This window comes from Panulirus ornatus, chromosome 1 (assembly GCF_036320965.1).
Source record: "Panulirus ornatus isolate Po-2019 chromosome 1, ASM3632096v1, whole genome shotgun sequence".
NCBI classification, from domain to species: Eukaryota; Metazoa; Arthropoda; class Malacostraca; order Decapoda; family Palinuridae; genus Panulirus; species Panulirus ornatus.
The window spans coordinates 5,940,131-5,965,721 of NC_092224.1; the positions used below are offsets into that span (position 1 = coordinate 5,940,131).

General features: G+C 42.3%; 5 non-coding genes across 5 annotated transcripts; all 5 read left to right on the forward strand.

Moving 5' to 3' along the window:
- The first annotated feature begins 14,248 nt into the window (after positions 1-14,248).
- On the forward strand, positions 14,249-14,330 carry TRNAS-UGA (transfer RNA serine (anticodon UGA)). Its single transcript has one exon. It is a non-coding gene; the product is annotated as a tRNA-Ser (tRNA).
- Positions 14,331-16,525: 2,195 nt separating this feature from the next.
- TRNAS-AGA (transfer RNA serine (anticodon AGA)) lies at positions 16,526-16,607 on the forward strand. Its single transcript has one exon. It is a non-coding gene; the product is annotated as a tRNA-Ser (tRNA).
- Positions 16,608-19,199: 2,592 nt separating this feature from the next.
- Positions 19,200-19,281, forward strand: TRNAS-AGA (transfer RNA serine (anticodon AGA)). Its single transcript has one exon. It is a non-coding gene; the product is annotated as a tRNA-Ser (tRNA).
- A 3,580-nt stretch (positions 19,282-22,861) lies between these two features.
- TRNAS-AGA (transfer RNA serine (anticodon AGA)) lies at positions 22,862-22,943 on the forward strand. Its single transcript has one exon. It is a non-coding gene; the product is annotated as a tRNA-Ser (tRNA).
- Positions 22,944-24,437: 1,494 nt separating this feature from the next.
- On the forward strand, positions 24,438-24,519 carry TRNAS-AGA (transfer RNA serine (anticodon AGA)). Its single transcript has one exon. It is a non-coding gene; the product is annotated as a tRNA-Ser (tRNA).
- Positions 24,520-25,591: the final 1,072 nt, after the last annotated feature.

Sequence of the window (25,591 nt, forward strand, 5' to 3'; positions counted from 1 at the left end):
TGATATTACATAAGATGTTACAATTCGTATTTCAGTACGTACATTACATAGTTTCATATGGTAAGTTTTACCGACTAGATACAAAAAGTGGATACAAACTTAAAATTTCAGGTATCTTGTTATTAACAATGAGGTGTGACATTTCTTTCAGGGTTTGCTTAGATATATCCTTTAAAGGTTCTATTTTTTCACGTTTTAAGACACCGTGTTCTAGTTTCAGTCTTCTTCGTTCTAGTATTTCCTTGTCACTGGTAAAGTCTAATGACCAGACCTGAATAGTGCATTCTAAATGTGGTCTGAATAGGGATTCGTAAAAATTAAGTATTGCCTTTTGTTTTATAGTCTGTGTTTTTAGCTGTCACACCTAACATTCTCTTTGCTTCATCATGTGCATTTAAACGTTGCTTCACATATAATAGGTCATTACTGGTTATAACGTCAAGGTCTTTTCCTTTGTGTATTTTGAGAATGGATAACCAGAAATGTTGTGATAGCGTTCATTGCTCTCACCACCAGAATCCCTTGCTTTATATTTATCTACACAACCCCTTTCGTTATTTCTCTGACTACTATACCACTATACCATTTTCTTTTTGTCAGCCGAGATGGCACGGGACAACTGAATGCCCTAGTCAAGGTCATCTCATTAACGATATATATATATGTATATATATATATATATATATATATATATATATATATATATATATATATATATATATATATATATGTATTTAAGAATATATGGTGTGGTAGGCAAGTTGCTAGAAGCAGTGAAAAGTTTTTATCGAGGATGTAAGGCATGTGTACGTGTAGGAAGAGAGGAAAGTGATTGGTTCTCAGTGAATGTAGGTTTGCGGCAGGGGTGTGTAATGTCTCCGTGGTTGTTTAATTTGTTTATGGATGGGGATGTTAGGGAGGTGAATGCAAGGGTTTTGGAAAGAGGGGCAAGTATGCAGTCTGTTGTGGATGAGAGAGCTTGGGAAGTGAGTCAGTTGTTGTTCGCTGATGATACAGCGCTGGTGGCTGATTCATGTAAGAAACTGCAGAAGCTGGTGACTAAGTTTGGTAAAGTGTGTGAAAGAAGAAAGTTAAGAGTAAATGTGAATAAGAGCAAGGTTATTAGGTACAGTTGGGTTGAGGGTCAAGTCAATTGGGAGGTAAGTGTGAATGGAGAAAAACTGGAGAAAGTAAAGTGTTTTAGATATCTGGGAGTGGATCTGGCAGCGGATGGAACCATGGAAGCGGAAGTGAATCATAGGGTGGGGGAGGGGGCGAAAATTCTGGGAGCCTTGAAGAATGATTGGTGGAAGTTGAGAACATTATTTCGGAAAGCAAAAATGGCTATGTTTGAAGGAATAGTGGTTCCAACAATGTTGTATGGTTGCGAGGCGTGGGCTATGGATAGAGTTGTGCGCAGGAGGGTGGATGTGCTGGAAATGAGATGTTTGAGGACAATATGTGGTGTGAGATGGTTTGATCGAGTAAGTAATGTAAGGGTAAGAGAGATGTGTGGAAATAAAAAGAGTGTGGTTGAGAGAGCAGAAGAGGGTGTTTTGAAATGGTTTGGGCACATGGAGAGAATGAGTGAGGAAAGATTGACCAAGAGGATATATGTGTCAGAGGTGGAGGGAACGAGGAGAAGTGGGAGACCAAATTGGAGGTGGAAAGATGGAGTGAAAAAGATTTTGTGTGATCGGGGCCTGAGCATGCAGGAGGGTGAAAGGCGTGCAAGGAATAGAGTGAATTGGAACGATGTGGTATACCGGGGTCGACGTGCTGTCAATGGATTGAACCAGGGCATGTGAAGCGTCTGGGGTAAACCATGGAAAGTTGTGTGGGGCCTGGATGTGGAAAGGGAGCTGTGGTTTCGGTGCATTATTACATGACAGCTAGAGACTGAGTGTGAGCGAATGGGGCCTTTGTTGTCTTTTCCTAGCGCTACCTCGCACACATGAGGGGGGAGGGGATTGTTATTCCGTGTGTGGCGAGGTGGCGATGGGAACAAATAAAGGCAGACAGTATGAATTATGTACATGTGTATATATGTATATGTCTGTGTGTGTATATGTATGTGTACATTGAGATGTATAGGTATGTATATTTGCGTGTGTGGACGTGTATGTATATACATGTGTATGTGGCCGGGTTGGGCCATTCTTTCGTCTGTTTCCTTGCGCTACCTCGCTAACGCGGGAGACAGCGACAAAGCAAAATAAATAAAAATAAAATATATATATATATATATATATATATATATTTAAACGCCAATACACGTACATATACATACTTATACATATCAGTATATACACATACATATACATATATACACATGTACGTATTCATACTTGCTTGCCTTCAATCTATTCCCGGCGCCACCCCGCCCCACTGGAAACGGCATCGCTACCCCTCGCTTCAGCTAGGCAGCACCTGGAAAACTGACAATAAAGGTCACATTCGTTCACACTTAGTCTGTAGCAGTCATGTGTACTGCACCGAAACCACAGCTCCCTATTCACATCCAGGCCCCACAGACCTTTCCATGATTTACCCCAGAAGTTTCACAAGCCCTGGTTCGGTCCACTGACTGCACGTCGACCCCGGTATACCACATTGCTCCAATTTACTCTATTCCTTGTACGCCTCTCACCCTCCTGTATGTTCAGGCCCCGATCGCTCAAAATCTTTTTCACTCCATCCTTCCCCCTCTAATTTGATCTCTCGCTTCTCCTTCTTCCCTCCACCTCTGACACATATATCCTCTATGTCAACCTTTCCTCACTCATTCTCTTCGTGTGTCCAAACCATTTCAACACACCCTCTTCTGCTCTCGCAACTAAACTCTTTTTATTTCTAACCATCTCTCTCACCCTTTCATTATTTACTCTATCAATCCACCTCACACCACATATTGTCCTCGAACATCTCATTTCCAACACATCTACCCTCCTCCTTACAACCCTATCTATAGCCCATGCCTCACAACCATATGATATTGTTCGATCTACTATTTCTTCAAACATACTCATTTTTGCTCTCCGAAATAATGTTTTCTCTTTCCACACATTCTTCATCGCTCTCACAACCTTCGTGTCTCCCCCCACCCTGTGACTCACTTCCGCTTCAGTAGTTCCATTCGCTGCCAAGTCCACTCCCAGATATCTAAAACATTTCATTTCTTCCAATTTTTCACCATTCAAACTTACATTCGAACATCCCAACTGACTTGACCATTAACCCTGCTGAACCTAATAACCTTGCTCTTAATCACATTAATTCTCCACTCTATCCTTTCACACACCTTTCCATACTCAGTCACCAGCTTCTCCTGTTTCTCACTCGAATCAGCCACCAGTGCTGTATCATCGGCGAACAACTGACTCACTTTCCAGGCCATCTCATCCCCAACATACTGCATACTCGCCCCTCTCTGCAAAACTCCTGCATTTACCTCCCTAACCACCCCATCCATAAACAAATTAAACGACCAAGGGGACATCACACATTCCTGGGATCCAGTCACTCTCCTCTCTTCCTTCTTGTACACATGCCTTACAACCTAGATAAAAACTTTTCAATGTTTATAGCACCTTACTTCCCGCACCATATACTTTTAAGACCTTCCACAAAGCGTCTTTATCAGCCCTATCATATCCCTTCTCCAGATCCATAAATGCTACATACAAATTTATCTGTATTTCTAAATATTTCTCAAACACATTCTTCAAAGGACACACCTGTTCCACACATCCTCGACCACTTCTGAAACCACACCGCTCCTTCCCAGTCTGGTGCTCTGTACATGCCTTCACCCTCCCAGTCAGTACCGTCCCATACAATTTTCCGATGACATCAAACTGATGCCTCTGTAGTTTGAACACTCTCCTTTATCCCCTTTGCCTTTGTACAGCGGTACTATACATGCATTCCGCTAATTCTCAGGCACTTCACCATGATCCATACATGCATTGAATATCCTTGCCAACCAACCAACAACACAGTCACCCCTTTCTTAATAAATTCAACTGCAATACCATCCAAACCCGCCGCCTTGCCGGATTTCATCCTCCTCAAGGCTTTCACCACTTCTTCTCTCTTAACCAACCCATTCTTCGCACACCACCCCGACCAAAACACCCTGCATCTGCCACTCTACCATCAAATACATTTAACAAGCATTCAAAATACTCACTCCATCTCCTTCCCATTTCATCACTACCTGTTATTACTTCCCCCTCTCGACCCCTTCACCGATGTTCCCATTTGTTGTCTTACGCACGTTATATACCCCCTAAAACAATTTTTAGTCTCCGTAAAGTTTAATGACACTCTCTCACCCCAACTCTAATGACTCTCTCTCTCTCACCCCAACTCTCATTTGCCCTTTTTTCAACCCTTGCACCTACCTGTTGACCTCTTGTTGCTTTCTTTTATACATCTCCCAGTCATTTGCACCCCTTCCTTGTAAGTATCGTCCAAACGCCTCTCGTTTCTCTTTCACTGACAACTTTCCTTCCTCATCCCACCACTCACTACCCTTTCCAGTCTGCCTAGCTCAACCTTTCTCATGCCACATGAATCTTTTGCCCATTCCATCACTGCTTCTCTAAATACATCCCATTCCTCATCCACTCCTCTCACATCATTTGCTCTCACCTTTTGCCATTCTACACTTAATCTTTCCTGGTACTTCCTCATAGAAGTTTCCATTCCAGGCTCACGTACTCTCACCACTCTCTTTTTTCTCTTCTTTTTTGAAAATCTCTCCAAATCTTCACCTTCGCCTCCACAATATAGTGATCAGACATCCATCCAGCTGCCCCTCTCTGCACATCAACATCCAAAAGTCTCTCTTTTATACACCTATCAGTTAGCGCGTAATCTACTAATACCCTTTGACTATCTGTCTTACTCACATACGTATACTTTTTTGTATATCTTTTTACACCAGGTATTTCCCATCACCAATCTTTTTCAGCACAAATCCACAAGCTCTTCACCATTTCCATTCACAGCACTGAATACCTCATGTACACCAGTTTTGCCCTCAAGTGCCACATTACTCACCTTTACATTTAAATCACCCATCACTAATACCCGGTCTCGTGCGCCAAAGGTACTGACACACTCACTCAGCTGCTTCAAAAACACTTGCCTCTCATCATCTTTCTTCTCATGACCACGTGCATAATCACATATCTCTCTCCATCCACTTTCAGTTTTACCCACATCAATCTAGAATTTACTTCCTTACACTCAATCACACTCTACCACAACTCCTGTTTCAGGTGTAGTGCTACTCCTTCCTTAGCTCTTGTGCTTTCACTGACCCTGATTTTCCAAACTATTCTTCCCCTTTACCCTTGACCTTCGTTTCACTCAGAGCCAAAACATCCAGGTTTCTTTCCTCAAACACAGTACCTATCTCTCCTTTTTTCTTATTTTGGTTACATCCACACACATTCACACACTCTAATCTGAGCCTTCGAGGAGGAGGAGGATAAGGGTGGAAGAAGACACCTGAGTCAACAAGAACCCTTTATTCTTCCGTTTCATAGTAATTTGGAAATGGAGGAAGAAGGAAAATTACCGTGCTTGGACACGATGATATATGAGAGGGGGGGGGCGGGGGGGGGGGTGGCAGACGTGAAGTTCTGGGTACACAGAAAACATACGAACAAGGACGATTCTGTACTTTCTCCATCAGCGAATAATATGAGGGCGAAGACTGGTGTTCTGATTGATTTTCCGTGAGAGCATTCAGGATATGCAGTGCTGACTTGGCAGAGGACAAGTTAAAGCGTACGGTCGAAGTTTTCAAGAAAATGAAGTCCTCAGATGGCATTATACTGAGTCTTGAGAAAGAAACCGATGGAAATGATGAACACACACGGAAGAGAAAGAGAGAGTGGGAGGAATGTAGGATAAGAGGGACAAATATGACAATAGCTCCGTTTACAGCATACCATGGCGGCAGTGTTCTCGTGGTTACTGAGGAGTTATTGGGCGTGGTTTGGCCAATCGCCTGGGTGAGAACAAGGCTGTCATTAGAGTGCACAAGACTTCAGATTCGTAAACGTTTCATGTACGTGACCATGGGCACCTTCCGTTATGAGGTAGTCAAAAGTATTAAATGAAGATTCAAAAGGGAAAGATAGAAAAATGGTGGGAATAACTTACATTGGGACAGAGGAAACGACGAATAATAGAGATGGTAAATGTAACAGCAAAAAATGATATTAAAAGAGATTGGAAGAGTCATTATTGAAGCCAGGACCACGGAGATGGGAGGAGCGCACGGTGCGGGAACCAGTGAAAACACGACACGTCGAGGCGTCTCGAAGGTTGACCTTAGCTACTATATATGCCTTTGTTCAAGTCTGTTGGCCATTTCCTGAAGATGGTTCACCGAACCGAAACGTGTCAAGTGTCATCTTCCACCCTTATACTCTCTCTCTCTCTCTCTCTCTCTCTCTCTCTCTCTCTCTCTCTCTCTCTCTCTCTCTCTCTCTCTCTCTCTCTCTCTCTCTCTCTATCTGTCTATCTATATATCTATATGTCTATCTATCTGTCTGTCTATCTATCTGACTATCTGTCTGTCTATGTATTCTTCAACGCTCCCAGAACCTTCGCCCCCTCCCCCTCCCTGTGACTCACTTCTGCTTCCATGGTTACATCCGCTGCCAAATCTACTCCCAGATGTCTAAAACATTCACTTCCAGTTTTTCTCCATTCAGACTTACCTCTCAGTTGACTTGTCCCTCAGCCCTACTGTACCTAATAACCTTGCTCTTATTCACATTCACTCTCAGCTTTCTTCTTTCACACACTTTACCAAACTCAGTCACCAGCTTCTGCAGTTTCTCACTCGAATCAGTCACCAGTGTTGTATCATCAGCGAACAACAACTGACCCACTTCCCAAGCTCTCTCATCCACAACAGACTGCATACTTGCCCCTCTCTTCAAAACTCTTGCATTCACCTCCCTAACAACCCCATCCATAAACAAGCTTTAGCTTTAGCAATAAGCTTTAGCTGAGCACGGCCTACTTTACAAATAGAAAACGGAAGATCTCACAACTCCGGTGCCAGTATGGAAAGGATCCAATAGTTTGTTGCTGTTTGCATTCCTTTCCTCGTACAATATCAACCCTGAGCATGCAGAAGTAAAGCTCTACCTGAATTGGCTGTTTCAAGAGTGTGCCCACAGGATCATGGCATTACACACGAAGCACACCTTCACTTTAACGTTTTTTTTTTCTACTGTCATAATCAGTAAAACGACAGAAAGTAACAATGTCATCATATAGTTTGACCAAGTTTGGAAGACGATACCCCGAGCCAGTTTGTTTCGTCTGATTGGTTCTGAAAATAAGGATGATGCAGTGATATAATTCAGTAAAATCACACGTAAAATAAGTGGAGTTTCCTTTGATTTTTCATGAATGTCATGACTGCAGATAAAGAGGTCCTCGGCTTTTCTTTGCCCTTCCTTATAAACACCACAATGGCCACCTTCCTGACGAATGCTGATCAATACACTGGAAACTTTTTGTGGTAGTTAGTTACCAGTCTAACGTGTAAACACCTGGTCACATAGTTATTGCCAAACAAGTCACTGTTAACTGTTAACGACATCATTCAACAGAACAACACCCTCTGTGTTTGCCGTATACTTGCATAATACGGGAAATATAATGATTTCGAGATGTTGTTATTGTCGCCATTATTGTGGTGTCTCCCGTTTTTACTCTAAAGCGAATTGTTTCTCTCAGTTCGAGGAGTAAAAGGAGTAGAAGTGGAGATTTCTGTTTCTCTCATAAACATAGTATTTTTGGGTGAATCCTGAGAAGTCTTGTCGGTTGAACAGCCGTCTTCATACTGTAGGCAGGTTTGACGAAGCCCAGATGAAGGCGCTCGAGACGTGTGAGAATGTCGCCAAGTTATTTAAGAATGTTCACGGGGATACATCTGTCGCAAGTATTCTTAACAGTGTACCAACATGAGACACTCCGCAGAACCTAAGAAAATTAAAAGAAAAGTCCTCTAATTCTTTGAACTGTTACTACTTACTTGCACACTAGCCAGCACGCTGTTATTTCTCATTCCAAACAACACTAACTCAGGCTATTCCTCACCGCTTCAGGCTAATGAATTCCCTTAAGCTGGTATACCACGGGCTACATTGATGTCTGTAGAAGTCCTTTTTCCAGAAGATCAGAGACTTCATGTTCACCTCGAGTTCTGGAGAGACTGAAGTCAAACCGAAATATAAGAAAATCGGCGACACTGATAAGCAAGTAACTGCTGGCCGAGGCAGTCACCGCCACTGTGCACACTCTTTAAACTATGGCAGAAGTCTCTTTTATCAGCAGGGGCAATAGGGACGTTTGTCTTACTCACAGAAAATGAGAAATGTTAACAGAAATTGAGGCGCCCGTAGCAGCAGGAATGACAGCAGCACTAATGAGTATAGCTTTCGGGGAAAAAAATTATAAGAACATCGGTGGCAGTGACGGGAACAAGGACAGTGCTAGGTACGACAGCAGCAGCAGATGGCAGTGAAGACGGCTGCACCACCAGTCACGTAAGCAGGACTAAGCAGAACCAACAGTGACAGCAGAACCAGCAGTGACATCAGAAACGGTAGTTACAGCAGCACAAGCAAGTGACGGCGACACTGGCAATGATAGCAGAAGCAGCAGCAGTGACAAAAGCACCAGCAGTAGCTGCAGCACCGGTAATGTTAGCAGCACATACCAGCAGTGACAGCAGCGGCAGTGACAGCAACAGCGACAGCAGCACCAACACCAGTAACAGTAGTGCTAGCAGCAGTGAAAGCAGCACCAGCAGTAGTGACAGCAACACTACCAGTAGTAACAGAATCAGCACCAGCAATGAAAGATGCACGGATCAGCGGTGACAACAGAACTAGCAGTGACAACAGCAACGGTAGGAGCACCAGCGGCATTGTCATTAACAACGACGGCACCACCAACAGTGAAAGCAGCACGCATCAGCTGTGACAGCAGCATAAGCAGCAATGACAACAGCACTAGCAGTGATTGCAGTACCACCTCCAATGACAGTGGCGTCAGCAGCGCTTGCAGTAGTGACAGCAACAGCGCCAGCAGTGACCGCACCAGCATCACCAACGACAGTGACACCAAAAATGAAAGCAGCACGTATCAGCAGTGACAGCATTACCAGCAGTGTAAACAACACCAGCGATGAAAGAAACACGCATAAGCAGTGAAGATAGCACCAGTTGCAGCAGTGACTAGCAACAACATCAGCAGGGACAACAGCACAAGCAGTGACGACAGGACTAGCAGTGAAAGCAGCAGGCATGAGCAAGACCAGCAGCAGTGACTAGAGGCAGGTCCTGGGGCGCTTACATATCAGGTTGTCCATGGATTGACTTGAGCTGGACCACGCGTCGGCCACAGAGCCACCACACTCTGACGTCGACCGAAACTGGAGACGTCGCCCGCCACGTGAACTCTGATGTTTTCCTCAACTCTTACCGAGGAACACTTGTCGTCGTCCGCTGTGCTCTACAGTGGAGTGGTAGCTGCCTGGTGATCACTTGGCCGCCACTTGTAACCAGTGACAGGAGAGGATCCCCGCCCTGAACACCTAGCTGACTCTCCAGTCACGATCGTCTTTTGTTTCTTTTACTTCACGTTGGGTCTTGTTGTTTTCTTCCTTTCTTTCTTTCTTGAATCTTTGATCCTTTTTCATAATGTTAGAAAAGACAAATTAGTTTCAGCATTAGAAAGTGATCCTTTTTCATAACGTTAAGTTAGAATAGACAAATTAGTTTCAGCATTAGAAAGTGAAATATGATAATGAACATCTAATGCATACTTGCTTAACACCAGAGTGAAGTTGTTTAGAAAAAATTGCTTTAACAAGAAGTCGGGTCCATGACGTATATGCCTATAATATAGCTTGAAATTTTGCAAAGGAAGTTCATATGGTTTCTGTAGAGCCTAATGTAGACACATATTACATGTCGCTTTAGTTGTTTCTTCTTAGTGTTGGCAGCAGTTTTGGATTTCATAATCTATCATCGGATGAAATTGGAAGCCTTCAGCCGATCAGTGATCTTTCTGCTGTGAGGTTCATTGAAATTCCATTCTCATTCTTTTGCTGGCCACCAACCAACTGATATCAGAGACTTGTTTCATTATGTTTTGTTGTACTAGATCATACACTCGGTAAAGAGGCTGAAGCATGTGATGTATCCTTCATTGATGAATCAGTTCCAGACAATCGTATCTTTCTATCGTAGTACATTTGTTAGTCGACCGATAATGGTTTATGGTTGATGATGGGCGCGCTGCTAGATACTGCCTTATCTCAGTGACCAATACAGACGCATCATTTATAATGTCGTACACAGAAAAAAAGAAGAGTATTATATTCCTGTATACTTCAACACCCACCAGTGGATTGTAACATTATCAAAGATGCAGCGCGGTAGCAGTCGAGATCTGTGCTGGATTATGCAGAGGCGCTTCCAAGCTCTGATCATATCAGCTCGCAGTTGTGTGTCACTTCGTCTGTTTTTGAGTCCCGACACTTCAGTACCAAGTTCAGTTTGTTGTTCTAGGTATCTGCTTCATTCCACTTGCGACACGGGAAGGTAGCGGATGTGATAGGACGAGTTGCTTTGCATTACAGTTTGTGTTCTACTTGTGTGCTGCAAACGGAGCCACAACACTAAAAAAATTGGTTCGTCCTTGTCTGTCTTGAACTTGCCCTCTTACGGTTGTCTCATGTGTGTTTAAATCGTTCTGTTTGGGGTAGCAGTATCACCAATTTTGCATGACCTCAAAGTTTCTCCTTGGAGTGGGAGACAGAAAATGGCAACAGTGAAAGGATATGTGGAGCGTGTGTGTGTCAGTTGGTATGAACGTTGTAAATACATACGCTCATCGTGTAATGTCTGAGGCTATAGTGTAGAGGGCAAGGTGGAGGAGTGTGACTGAGAGGATTCTGATAAATAGGAATATGACTGTTGTGATAGGACATATCAGACAACACCATTGTGAGTCGTAAGTTAGACTTTTATGGTAGGTGGCGTTGCATTAGAAATTTGAATAAACGATCAAGGAGGGGAAAAACTTGAGTGGTTGAGAAATGAAAGTGTAAAGGCAGATCAAACAGCAGTTATATGAGAGACTGAGAGGAAAGTAATGGAATGGTACAGAGTGACTGAAGTGATGTGAATGTGAAGAAACTTGAAAAGTGCACTGGTAGGGTCTGCCACGGAGATACTTGGCACTGTAGAGTTCGGCTGTTGAAAGGAAAAACTTAATTGGATGACGCACTTGGGAAGTTGGGTGATACAAAAAACGGTCTAAAAGCAGCTAAATTTCATAGAATATTAATAGTGTCACGATGAGGACAAAGACTAAGTCTTAAAAAATAAAAACTTTGGTGCGTATGACTGAAATGAAAGCAGATGAGGCTTTCGGCGAGAGTGAATGAGAGAATATTACTAGATAAGCTCAGGTTATCACTTATTAAAAGGGATGAAGTCTGTAACAGGTGGAGAGAGTACTTTAAAGATACGACTGTGGACTGATGATATTAGAAACCCGAGACACTACTGTGGGATGAGAAGTAGGGAGACCTTTGTAATATTAGCCCCACTGGGGTCTGACACGGAGCTTTTATAACCTCTGTAGTCTTTCTGCGCTACCGCTCACAGGATGAGCATGTGGTGCATAGTAAACTTACCGGTCTACCGGCACAAGTCAATGCAGAGAACAGCATAGTCATAGGGAAGAAGAGGACATGGCAGAAATAGGTGAGACGAACAATAATGACTGAATATGGAGAAGCTGGGTTTCTCGATGGCGTGAGGAGTGAAATGGGAAGATCAGAGCTGAAGCTGCAGTTGAACAGCTTTAGAAGCATACAACAACTAGTGTGGGCAGCGATTGCGTGTCTGGTAGCTGGACGAAGGCAGTGATTACTCCACTGTATAAATGGTAAAGGGGATAACATTTTTGTATGAATGGAAAAAAAAAATTATTTACAGCTGAACAACGCTGCTTAGAATAGTTTCAGTGGTAAGTGGTTAGAGAGAGTAGTTTTGTTACAAGGATTGGCGAACCTCTCGCTGGGAGAAGAACAACGGGAATTTTTAGAAAGAAAAGAGGAATGTCGATTAGATTTTTGTATTAACGCAGATAGTGGAAGACAGCTTGGAGGAAAGGAAGAAATATGTGCGGTGCATTAATGGATCTAGAATCAATTATCCTCCAACCACACACACACACACACACACACACACACACACACACACACACACACACACACACACACATGGATTCACAAAAAAAATTAATAAAGTTAATTGGAAAGCACTTTGGTAAGTTCTGATCCTCTGTGGTAAGCGTGCATTGATAGAAGTAGTCCATACTGGAGGGAGGGTAAGTGGAAATATGAATGAATGGCATGAGATTGGAATCAGGATGAGCCAGAACTTGGCACCACAGTGAGGCACTGTATGTTATGAAGGTGAGGTGAGTTGATCGTAGTCATGCGTTGAACTGTTGGGGGACGGAAATATAGCTACCAGAGTTAATGTATGTTAGACGACGCTGTTTTGATGACTGAACCAGAGGGGGAATAGTATAGAGTGGTTGACTGGTTTCATTATTCATTTACAAAGAATTTAATGTTAGGTTAAGAACAAGAAAGGAGTTTCATCCCATGAAATAAAAAGTCATAATCGGTAAGGATGGTAGCTAAAATTCCACCTCTTGACTCGATGAACATACTTGGTATTACTGGAACGTCCACATTATCTTAGCAAACCCACATTACGGAAATAGCTAAGTCTGTCTCTAAGAAACTGGGAGTCCTGTTTCGGTGTCAAAATTTCTTTTCTTCTGAACAGTTGTTCCGTTTATACAAAGGATTGATCCGTCCTTGTATGGAGTACTGCTCTCACATCCGAGGTGGTACTAGCTCTGCATCCTTACTTGACAGAGTTGAGTCGAGAGCACTGTGCCCCCTCACCTTTACCTAGAGCACACAATATTCGGCAAGCTGATGCGTCACATGATTACTGTGTGGCCGTTGGGAACTCGAGGGTGGGCCGTTTTGATAACTGTTTCTTTATGCCTCGAAGCTTTGGAACTCTCTACCCTCTCATGTCTTTCTCAATAACTGACAGTTTTTAAAAATCGTATTTCAATCCCTCTATAATTCTTGAATACTTTTCCATGTATCATATTTTTTTCCTTATTCAACTTCTTTATGTTTCAATAAAGGCTCATCCTCGATGTGGGCTTTTGTCCGTGACTTGAACCTCCAACGTTGAAAAAAGAGTTGAGTCATGCAGGAAAGGAGAGAAAAATCATAGGTGCTCAGGAAAATCTTGATTGAGGAGATTTTCAGTATAGAATGTATAACGCTTGAATGGTAGACTCCTTGTCCTGACTGATTCATGATTATAAAACCCTATTTTTCCTGGGTTCAGAAAATGATAACGGTAGAGATTGATCACATAAGTAGTGGAGCTGGATATAGGTGGGAGAATTCATTGAATAAAGAATGATGTAAGAAAGATACGTGGTGTAAAGAACCATGTAGGACGTATAGCAAATGATACGTCTGTAAGGGACTCTGGTCGTATTGTTGAATATATGAGGAGAGGAGATAGACTGCGAAAGAGAAGGATTAATGCAGTAAGTTAAATGCTTAAGGCTAGAGGTATTTCAGATGTGTATGCCACAAGAATAAGTATCTGATCCTGTACAGAAGAGAGATGGTGAGTGTGAGGGTGGAGTTATGACAGGAAACAGTCACTTTTGAAGAAATAATCAGAGAAATTTGAGGAAACTTTGGAAGCGTTTATTTCAGTGGAAATACCCTTGTGTTCTTTAGCACGCTGGTCTCAACTGAGGATGTTAATGAGGGAAAGAAGAGGCTGTGGGCACTCAGATCACCCCAGGTGTAAGCGTATATCTGACAATAAAAGAATCACTAAGCAACAATAAAAGAATCACTAAGCAACTATCAACTTCTTTGTTAAACGCTTAAATGTAATTCTTTTGATAAGAGTTTACATCAACTTGCCAATGGCAGAAAGTCAATTAAAGTTCTGTATTGACTGGTTCCTAAAAAAAGATACTCAGCAGATCTTGCTTCCTCAGCACTGCACACCACTTAAAATTTCCAAGAGGCTTCACTTCATAGACCTCACATCATATGTACACTCAGGCAGTGATGGCCGAGTGGTTAAGGCGTCTGACTTGAAATCAGATGGGATCTTCCCTCGTAGGTTCGAATCCTACTCACTGCGAAAAAGGGCTGACTTAAACTTTTCGTAAATACACTTAAAGAAATAGGAACTCATGAGTGCGGAACTCACAAATGGGTATTCAAGCACATACGCACACACACACACATAGTGTGATGTTGCTAGACTACTCCTGCATATGGTTAAGCCGCTAGTGAAAAGTCATCTTTAGCGTCGACGAAAAGCAAAGTATCTCATTAAAGAATATCTCATTTCAAGAGTCCATCCTGTCTCCTTGGTTGAATACAGTTGAATTATATGTGTGAATCTGGTGTACCGCAGTTCGAGAAAGTTTCGGACCATCGGCTTTCATTTAGGTCTCATCTCCGTCCGGAATTATTCGTGAGCGTTCCATTGTCCAGAGGAATCCTTGTAACGTCTCTCCTTCCACTAATAAGGTCATATTGCTCTTTGACCATTCCACCCTCAAGAGGTCTCGTCTCTTACACTTGCTTGGTCGTTATACAATGTTTAGTTTGTTTACATTGTCTACGTTCATTGTTTCTTCAGTGAGCTTTCTTCATTCATCTGTCAGTCTGTTACTATAGCAGTGTTTCTTCACATGATTTTTCTAACTCGTGTCTTGCTGAGTTTCTTATTATATCCTCTCGTTCATTGTTCTTTGTATGTTTCGTAGGACTCTCTCAAATCCATCCAGGGTCGTGATTATTGTAATAATTCTCTCTCTCTCTCTCTCTCTCTCTCTCTCTCTCTCTCTCTCTCTCTCTCTCTCTCTCTCTCTCTCTCTCTCTCTCTCTCTCTCTCTAATTCCTCTCCCTGGTGCTCAGCTCCCCAACTTCAGGTACAGTTTGTCGCCAATCGTTCTTTCTCGACTTTTTCCGCAAGCTGGATGACCATATTGGTGATATTTTCTCCTAATGTGTAGTAAATGCGTATTTCCTAGAATATTCTAATTTATGCAGTTGAATGTAATTTTGATATTGTTTTCATGTAGACCATTTGATAATTTACTTACCATGACAGTTCCCATATTGTGGTGTTCTGTTCACTGGACGACTACTACGTCAACTCACAAGTCCCTTTCACGTTCTCAAGATTTGACTTTTGGTGTGTGATGGTTATAACCAAACCGCATTTCACTGCGTTCCATCTTCACCTTGGCATCTGGCTGGGAAGAATTTCATCCATGTATCTGAACAAAGATGAAACATGTTTGTGTCTCTTCAATTTATAGATTATCAAATTCTAATTGCTCGTAACCTCACTCATAATCTATGCATCATCAGCGAATGTATTTAGACATAATTGTAGGAACATCAAAGAATAATAAAAAACGTAAAATATGGCATAAAATGGTGTAAACGACCCTGGACTCTACCTTCTTAACTTGCTTAATCGATAAGATAAGACGCTTAAAAGTCCATACATTCTTAACTTGCTTAATCAATAAGATAAGACGCTTAATACTTCAGAGAATATATTGATAAAAGTAAATGCTTACGCTTAATTATCTTGACTGGCACGAAGGTCGTGGTGGGCGGGGGCAAACACATCGCCAGCTCTTTAGTAAGTACGTCAGTTGGCTCGACGTCTTCGAATCCCGTTGGCTGCGATCCCGCCAAATACGATACTACGAACCCAAGGGGTATGTCATGCTCACGGGCCGTACCGTCGTGCTCAAGGGTCGTACCGTCGTGCTCAAGGGCCGTACCGTCGTGCTCAAGGGTCGTACCGTCGTGCTCAAGGATCGTACCTTCGTGCTCAAGAGTCATACCGTCGTGCTCAAGGGTCGTACCGTCGTACTCAAGGGCCGTACCGTCGTGCTCATGAGTCATACCGTCGTGCTCAAGGGCCGTACCGTTGTGCTCAAGGGTCATATACCTTCGTGCTCAAGGGCCGTACCGTCGTGCTCAAGAGTCGTACCCTCGTGCTCAAGGGTCGTACCGTCGTGCTCAAGGATCGTACCTTCGTGCTCAAGTCATACCGTCGTGCTCAAGGGTCGTACCTTCGTGCTCAAGGGTCGTACCGTCGTGCTCAAGGATCGTACCGCAGTACACAATGGTCGTACTGTCGTGCTTAAGGGTCGTACCGTCGTGCTCAAGGGTGAGTCATTTACAGTGCATAGATCAGGAACAACATTAGCTCCACGACAGAATCTTGCGCTTCTGTAAACTGCACACAACTTACAACTTGCAAGAGGCTTCACTTGCCACACCTCACACCATATTTACACTCAGGCAGTGATGGCCGAGTGGTTAAGGCGTCTGACTAGAAATCAGATGGGATCTTCCCGCGTAGGTTCGAATCCTACTCACTGCGAGGAAGAGTTGACTTTCACTTTTGTAAAGTTCAAAAGTGCATAACCTCACCCCCGAACCCATGCTGTACCAACTGGTATTCAGATACACCCACACACATATATATGTAATGTGGTGTTGCCAGACTCCGCCTGCATGTCGTTAAGCCATTCCTGAAAAGTCATCTTCAGCGAGTACGAAAAGCGATAGTATCTTGTTAAAGAACTTTTCATTTGAAAAGATCTGTCTTTTCTCTGCTGCTGACTTTTGTGCAGCCCTGAAGCTGTAGAAGCTTCGTAAGATGGGTCCTTGGTTTACATAGTAGCTATTGAATTATGGATGCGAATCTGGTGTATCGTATCTCGAAAAAGTTTCGGACCATCGGCTCTCATTGAAGTCTCATCTCCGTCGGGAATTATTCGTGAGCCTAAGTGTTCCATTGTCCAGAGGAATCATTGTAACGTCTCTCCTTCCTCTAATAAGTCATATTGCTCTTTGACCAAAAAGCATCGTAAGAAACTTTTGTCGTCCTACCTTTTCTTGCACTTTTCTTTTCATAACTATCTATACAAAGTTGTTCAGTCTAACGTCTTAAACCCTCTTTTTCTAAGTTTCTTTCTTAGACTTATTACGAATTTCTTGCTTCGTTGATGGCCATAATACCACCACTCAAATCAGTTGGCATTGCTTGATATTACCATAATTCCCAGTCTACCTCAGAAACCCTTTATAACACAGATGATTAGGTTTACTTGTACAAAATATAGGTTTTATTCAAACGTTGATAATACAAAAGATCGATTCTAAATCTTGAACTTGTTTGCCTGAGTCTGCACCAGTTCTCTTCCCTTCTGATTTCAGAGCTTGACTCGCTTTACTTACGCCATCCTGTCAGTAAGTATATGCAGTTAGGATATTACTGTAGAACGACATCAAAGACTAAACAGTCCCAGGTTGTTGCACACAATAAGTAATGTAGTTTGTATGTAAGAGGTGGAGAGACTACTTTAAAAATACGTGTGGGGATGGTGATATCATCTATTACAGAAATAGGTGAGACAGTTAGTCATGAATATAGATGGAAAACCTGGGGTTGTAGATGGGGTGGGGAGTGAGATAGCGAAGAGCAGAGATGACGTTGCAGTTGAACATATTAGGAATCATACAGCAACAGTAGATAGTGATTGTGTACCTGGTAGGTGAACGAAGACAGTGATTGCTCCACTTTATAAATATATAAGGGACAATTTTATATTCACAACAAGAAGGGTTGCAGCGAAATAATCGTGGTCAGCGGTTTCTGAAGTGTGTGGTTAGACAGTATAGCTTTGTAACGAGGATTAGTGTATTTAGAGTGTTTACACAGGTAGTGGGAAAAAGTCTGGAGGGAAAAAATATATATACGTCGTATTATTAGGTCTACAATCCATCACCCCCTCTTACACGCACACGCACACACACACACACACACACACACACACACACACACACACAATTATGGATTAAGGAAAAACATGATGAGGTTCGATGGAAGTAGTACATGCGGGACAGGAAGTGGTAGTATAAATGAATAGGGCAACTCAGTGAGGTAATCGTGGTAAATTGCTCAACTATGGTGGAAAAAGCTACAGCTACTCAGGGTAAAGTATACGGATGATACTGTTTTGATGACTGAACCAGAAGAGGAATTGTATAGAGAGATAGACTGGTTTGATTATACACTTACGAAGAAGTTAATGTAAGTTAAAAACATGAAATGTTAGAATTGAGAAGTTAGTTTTTAATAGGCGTAATGTTTAGAAGTGATATTAGTAAGGACGGTAGTGTGAAAACATAGGGGTCGAGTCTTGCAAGAAAAGGTAAGTTTAGATACACAGGAAAGTTGCTTGAATGAGAATTTCAGCATAAAATATGTATATTTCTTGTCCTGACTGTGATGAATGATGCAGGTTGTAAAGCTGGATGGTGTTGGGAGAAGTGAACCATGAGAGAATGATGTAAGAAAAGATATCTGGTGTGTAAGAACTCGTTGTGACCATGTAGAAGGTATGGCAGGTTATAGGTTGGTGAAGGCTCTCTAGTGGTGTTGCTGAAGATGCAAGAAGAAGAGCTGGACCGCAAACGAGAGGGAATAATGCATTAGGTGAATTGCTCAAGGTGAGAGGCATTGCAGATGTGTGCGACGAAGATAAAAGGGTCTAATCATGTACAGGAGGAATAACTTTTGAAGAAATATCCTGAGGAACGTAGGGAAAACTTTCGAATCGCATAGTTCAGAGGAGAAACCCTTGTATACATACTTTAGCACGCTGGAATGTTAGTGAGGGGAATGAAAGGCTGTACGTTCTCAGTTCACCCCATCTGAATAGAGGTATGATAGATCTAATAATATTATATTTATTGAGCATATATTTACATCTCTACAATGCACTTTAATGTGATTCCTTTGATTTCAATATACACCAACTTGGCACTGGTATAACATCAAATAGAATTCTGTATTGATTAATTGCTAAAAAACAATAAGGCAGATTTAAACTAACTCTAAACTCCACGCTACATAGAACTTGCACGAGGCTTCACTTGCCACACCTCACGCCATGTTCACACTCAGGCAGTGATGGCCGAGTGGTTAAGGCGTCTGACTAGAAATCAGATGGGATCTTCCCGCGTAGGTTCGAATCCTACTCACTGCGAGAAAGGGTTGACTTTGACTTTTTGTAAATAAAGTTCAAGATATAGGACCACATGAGTGCAACCCACCCCCCACCCCCTCCCCTCCCCGACGCTAAAAATGGGTATTTACGCGCGCACACGCGCACACACACACACACACACACATATCTCATGTGGTGTTACCAGACTCTCCCTATGTGTGGTTAAGCCACTAGTGGAAAATCAACGTCAGCGAGGACAATAAGCAATACTATCTCTTTCAATAACATCTCATTTCTATAGAGTTCATCCTTTTTCCTCGGCTTATATCTACAATTGAATTATATGTGTGAATCTGGTGTACCGCAGCTCGAGAAAGTCTCGGACCATCGGCTCTCGTTTAGGTCTCATCTCCGTCCGGAATTATTCGTGAGCCTAAGCGTTCCATTGTCCAGAGGAATCCTTATAACGTCTCTCCTTCCACTAATAAGGTCATTCTGCTATTTGATCATAAGTGTCTCAAGAAACTTTTGACGACTAACCGTTTAGATAGATTGGTAGACAGACAAGTAGACATGTGTGTGTGTGTGTGTGATATTGACTATTAGTGATCACTTGTTTTTACATTTGGGGAAGGAGGTTCCATCCTCAAGAGGCCTCGTCTCTTACACTTGCTTGGCCATCATACAATGTTTAGCTTGTTTACATTGTCTACGTTCATTGTTTCTTCAGTAAGTTTTCCTCATTCGTCTGTCAGTCTGTTACTATAGCAGTGTTTCTTCACATGGTTTTTCTAACTCGTGTCTTGCTGAGTTTCATATTATATCCTCTCGTTCATTGTTCTTTGTAGGTTTCGTAGGACTTTGTCGAATCCAGATTTTTTCCAAGTCTGTTTCTAAGACATCTCACGAACTTGCTGTCTTTATTGATGGCTCTATACTTCCACCATTTGATACAGTTGGCGGTGTCTGGTATCACCATAACATTTAGTCTATCTTAGAAACCCTTTATAACACAGATGATTTGGTTTACCTATCGCTGCCAGTAATGCATAAGTTAGATTCTAAATAATCATAAACTTGTTTGCGTAAGTGTGTATCTATTTTCTTCCATTCTGACGTCAAAACTTTTTTGCGTGTGTAGCTATTTTCTTCACTCTGACGTCAAAACTTTTTGTGTAAGTGTGTAGCTATTTTCTTCTATTCTGACGTCAAAACTTGACTCGCTTTACCTATATGCCGCGCATTTAATAAGTATGTGCCATTAGGATATTACTGTAGGACGACATGAATGGTTCTTGCTTATAAAAAGGGTCGAAGTTTGTGAAAGATGGATAGACGACTTTAAGGATCCGAGTATTGGATGATATTATCAGAGATCTGAGACGGTGGGATGGGATCAGAAATACGGAGAGAACGGCATAGTTATGTGAAGGACGAGAACACTACAGAAATAGGTAAGACAACCAGAAATGAATTTGGATAGGAAAAGCTGGGTTTGTAGATGGGGTGAGGAGTGAGATAACGAAGAGCAGACCTGAAGATACTGGTGAACATCTTAGGAATTCTACAGGAACAGTGGGTAGTGATTGTGTACACAGTCTGGTAGCTGAAAGACAGTGATTGCGCCACTGTATGAAGATTAAAGGGATAACATTTTTATTCAAAACTAAAAAGATTGCAGGGGAATAATCTTTTTTAGCAGTTTTTAAAGTGCGTGGTTGGACAAAGTGCTTTTTTTTTTTTCTTTTAACAAAGGATTGGCAAACCTTTCGCCGTGGGAAGAACAATGGGAAAGGGAGGAGGGATATGGACTCAATTTTTGTATTTACTGAGAAAGTAGGAATAAAATGTCTGGTGAAAACTATGCGTAGTATTCGTGGATCTAGAATCTATTCCCACCTGCATCATCAACCCACACCCAAACACCCACTCGCCCATCAGACACACACGCACACACACATATACAGAAAGAACTTTACAGGGATTTGATTTTCTGTGGTATACGTGTATGGCGGAAGTAGTACATGTGGGAGAGCAAGTGGTAGTGCGAAAGACAGGGGCACCACAATGCGGCATTATATGTGATGAGGTGAGGTGATCGTGATAAACTGTTCTTCTATGGTTATTATATGCGGATGATATCTTTTTGAAAATTGAACCTGAGAAGAAAACGTATAGAGTGGCAGATTAACTTGATAATACGTTTATCAAGAAATTACTGTATATAAAGAAGATATAAATTTGATTTGAGAAGTTAGGGGATTTTCACGAGTTTGATATTTGAAAGCGATATTAGTAAGGACGGTAGTGTGAGCTTATGGGTGTCGAGTCAAGCAAGAAAAGCAAATGGTAAGTGCTCTGGAAACTCGCTTGAATGAGGCGAATTTCAGTGTCAAATATGTGAAGGTTGGATGATAGACGCCTTGTCCTGTAGACTTCATGTCCTGACACTGATGAATGATAACAAGATACTGGTTTTCCTGTATCCAGAAATATGATGATATCAGTAGAGACTAATAATGTAAGCAGTAGATCTAGATGGAGCTGGGGAAAATATGATAATACCAGTAGAGACTGATAATGTAAGCAGTAGAGCTGGATGAAGCTGGGGAAAGCCATAGGGAAGAAAATTATGAGAGCATAATATTCGGTGTGAAAAACTCGTCATGACCAAGTAGGACGTACGGACAGAGGATATGTTGGTGACGAAGATCTCTGGTGGTGTTGCTGATGATGCCAGAGAAGAGGTAGACCACAGACGAGGAGGAATAATGCAGTGAGTGAAATGCTGAAAGCGAGTGGTGTTTTAGATGTGTGTTCCAAAGGAATAAATGTCTGATCGTGTACAGAAGGAAAGCGTTGTGTGTGTGTGTGTGTGTGTGTGTGTGTGTGTGTGTGTGTGTGTTTGTGTACATATGTGTATGTGTGTTTCTATCTGTCTGTCTTTGTGCATGTGCGTGTGTGTGTGTGTGTGTGTGTGTGTGGATAGGACCATGACAGTCACCTTTGGAGAAACAACCTGAGAAACTTTAGGAAAACTTTGGAATCGCTTTAGTCAGTGGGGAAACCCTTGTGTACTTTAGCTCACTGGAACGACATTAAGTATATTAGAAAGGGAAACGAGAGGCTGTGTGGCCTCATGTCACCTCTTGTGAATAGTGGCCTCACGTCACCCCTTGTGAATAGTGGCCTCAGGTCACCCCTTGTGAATAGTGGCCTCAGGTCACCCCTTGTGAATAGTGGCCTCAGGTCACCCCTTGTGAATAGTGGCCTCACGTCACCACTTGTGAATAGTGGCCTCACGTCACCCCTTGTGAATAGTGGCCTCAGGTCACCCCTTGTGAATAGTGGCCTCACGTCACCCCTTGTGAATAGTGGCCTCAGGTCACCCCTTGTGAATAGAGACGTATCAAATGAGAATAGAATCATTAAGTAATTATCAACTCTGTAATGTACATACGTGGAATTCCTTTGATTTCAATATACACCAACTTGCCATTAGACTTTTGTACTGATTTGTTGCGAAAAAGAAAATGTCAAAAGATTCGTAAAACCTGCACACAACTTACAACTTGCAAGAGGCTTCACTTGCCACACCTCACACCATGTTCACACTCAGGCAGTGATGGCCGAGTGGTTAAGGCGTCTGACTAGAAATCAGATGGGATCTTCCCGCGTAGGTTCGAATCCTACTCACTGCGAGAAGAGTTGACTTTGACTTTTTGTAAAGTTCAAGAGATAGGACCTCGTGCGTGCAAAACTCTCCCCCCCCCCCCCCCAGCCACAAAAGAAAAGAAAAAATATGTTTATTTACGCATACACACGCACACATATATAATGTGGTGTTACCAGACTCCATCTGCATCTGGTTAAGCCTCTACGGCAAGTAAACCTTGGTGAGGACGAAATACAATAGTGTCTCGTTAAAGAACATCTCATTTCTAATGAGTCCTTCCTTTTTTCCTGGTTTATATATCTACGATTGAACTATATGTGTGAATCTGGTGTGCCGCAGTTCAAAGTTTCGGACCATCGGCTCTCATTTAGGTCTCATCTCCGTCAGGAATTTATTAGTGAGCCTAAGCGTTCCATTGTCCAGAGGAATCCTTGTAATGCGTCTCCTTCCACCAATAAGATCATATTGTTCTTTGAGCGTTCCACCCTCAAGAGGCCTCGTCTCTTACACTTGCTTGGCCATCATACAATGTTTAGCTTGTTTACATTGTCTACGTTCATTGTTTCTCCAATGAGTGAGCTTTCCTCTGTGTTTACTATAGCAGTGTTTCTTCACATGGCTTTTCTAACTCGTGTCTTGCTGAGTTTCGTATTATATCCTCTCGTTCATTGTTCTTTGTTGATTTCGTAGGACTCTGTCAAATCTATCCAAGATCGTGATTATTGTAATCATTTCTCTCTCTCTCTCTCTCTCTCTCTCTCTCTCTCTCTCTCTCTCTCTCTCTCTCTCTCTCTCTCTCTCTCTCTCTCTCTCTCTCTCTCTCTCTCTCTCTCACACACACACACACACACACACACACACACACACACACACAAACTAAGTCCCTTCTCTGCAGTTCAACTCCCTTACTTTAGTTACAGTTTGTCGCCCGTCGTTCTTTCTTAAGTCTCTCTGCAAGTAGGATAACCATTTTGATGAATCTTTCTCTAATTACGGTATAATATATGCAGTGAATACATATTTCATATCATCTAATTCATGTACTTGAAGGTAATTTTTCTTTTTTTTTCATTTTTCATATTGACCATTAGATAATTTGCCGAACAATTTTTCTAGAGGTGTTCTGGGAATAGGTCGACTCCTAGGTCCCTTCATGTACCTAAAATTTTCCTTTTGCTATGTGATGGTCATAACCAGACTTCATGTCACTGCATTCCATCTTACCTGGCATCTGGCATGGAAAACTTCATGCATGTATCTGAACAAAGATGAAGCATGTTTGTATGTCTTTCATTCGTATGTTGAAAAAATCCTAATTGCTTCTAATCTCTACAAATCGTAGTGTTATCAGCTAATGTATTTAGGCATGACTGAAGTCCTTCTGGTGAGTCATTTATAGTGCATAGATCAGGAGCAACATCAGCTCCACGACAGAATCTTGCGCTTCCTGTAAACTGCACACAACATACAACTTGCAAGAGGCTTCACTTGCCACACCTCACACCATCTTCACACTCAGGCAGTGATGGCCGAGTGGTTAAGGCGTCTGACTAGAAATCAGATGGGATCTTCCCGCGTAGGTTCGAATCCTACTCACTGCGAGAAAGAGTTGACTTTGATTTTTGTAAATAAAGTTCAAGATGAAGGACCACACGAAGGCAACCCCCCCTCCCTTCCCTCCGCACCCATAAGCTACAAATGGGTATTTCTGTACACACACATTTACTGTGGTGTTACCAGACTCCGCCTGCATATGTTTAAGCCGGTAGTGGCAAGTAACCCTTGGTAAGGACGAAATACAATAGTGTCTCGTTAAAGAACATCTCATTTCTATTGGGTCCTTCCTTTTTTCTTGGTTTACATATCCACAATTGAATTATATGTGTGAATCTTGTGTACCGCAGCTCGAGAAAGTTTCGGACCATCGGCTCTCATTTAGTTCTCACCTCCGTCCGGAATTATTCGTGAGCCTAAGCGTTCCATTGTCTAGAGGAATCATTGTAACGTTTCTACTTCCAAAAATAAGGTCATTCGGCTCTTTGACCATAAGTGCCCCAAATATTTGTTGACTGACTCTTTTTAGATAGATAGATAAATAGATAGATAGTAACAAATATGTGTGTGTGATAACTATTTGTGGTTACCTGTTTGTACATTCGGGGAAGGAGGTTTCACCCTCAAGAGGCCCCGTCTCACACTTGCTTGGCCATCATACAATGTTTAGCTTGTTTACATTGTCAACGTTCATTGTATCTTCACTAATCTTTCCTCATTCATCTGTCAGTCTGTTACTATAGCAGTGTTTCTTCACATGGTTTTCTAACTCGTGTCTTGCTGAGTTTCTTATTATATACTCTCGTTCATTTTTCTTTGCAGGTTTGGTAGGACTCTCTCAAATCCATCCAGATTCGTAATTACTATAACCATTGCCTCTCTCTCTCTCTCTCTCTCTCTCTCTCTCTCTCTCTCTCTCTCTCTCTCTCTCTCTCTCTCTCTCTCTCCCCCCCCTCTCTCTCTCTCTCTCTCTCTCTCTCTCTCTCTCTCTCTCTCTCTCTCTCTCTCTCTCTCTCTCTCTCTCTCTCTCTCTCTCTCTCTCTCTCTCTCTCTCTTTCTCTCCCTCCATCTCTCTCTCTCTCTCTCTCTCTCTCTCTCTCTCTCTCTCTCTCTCTCTCT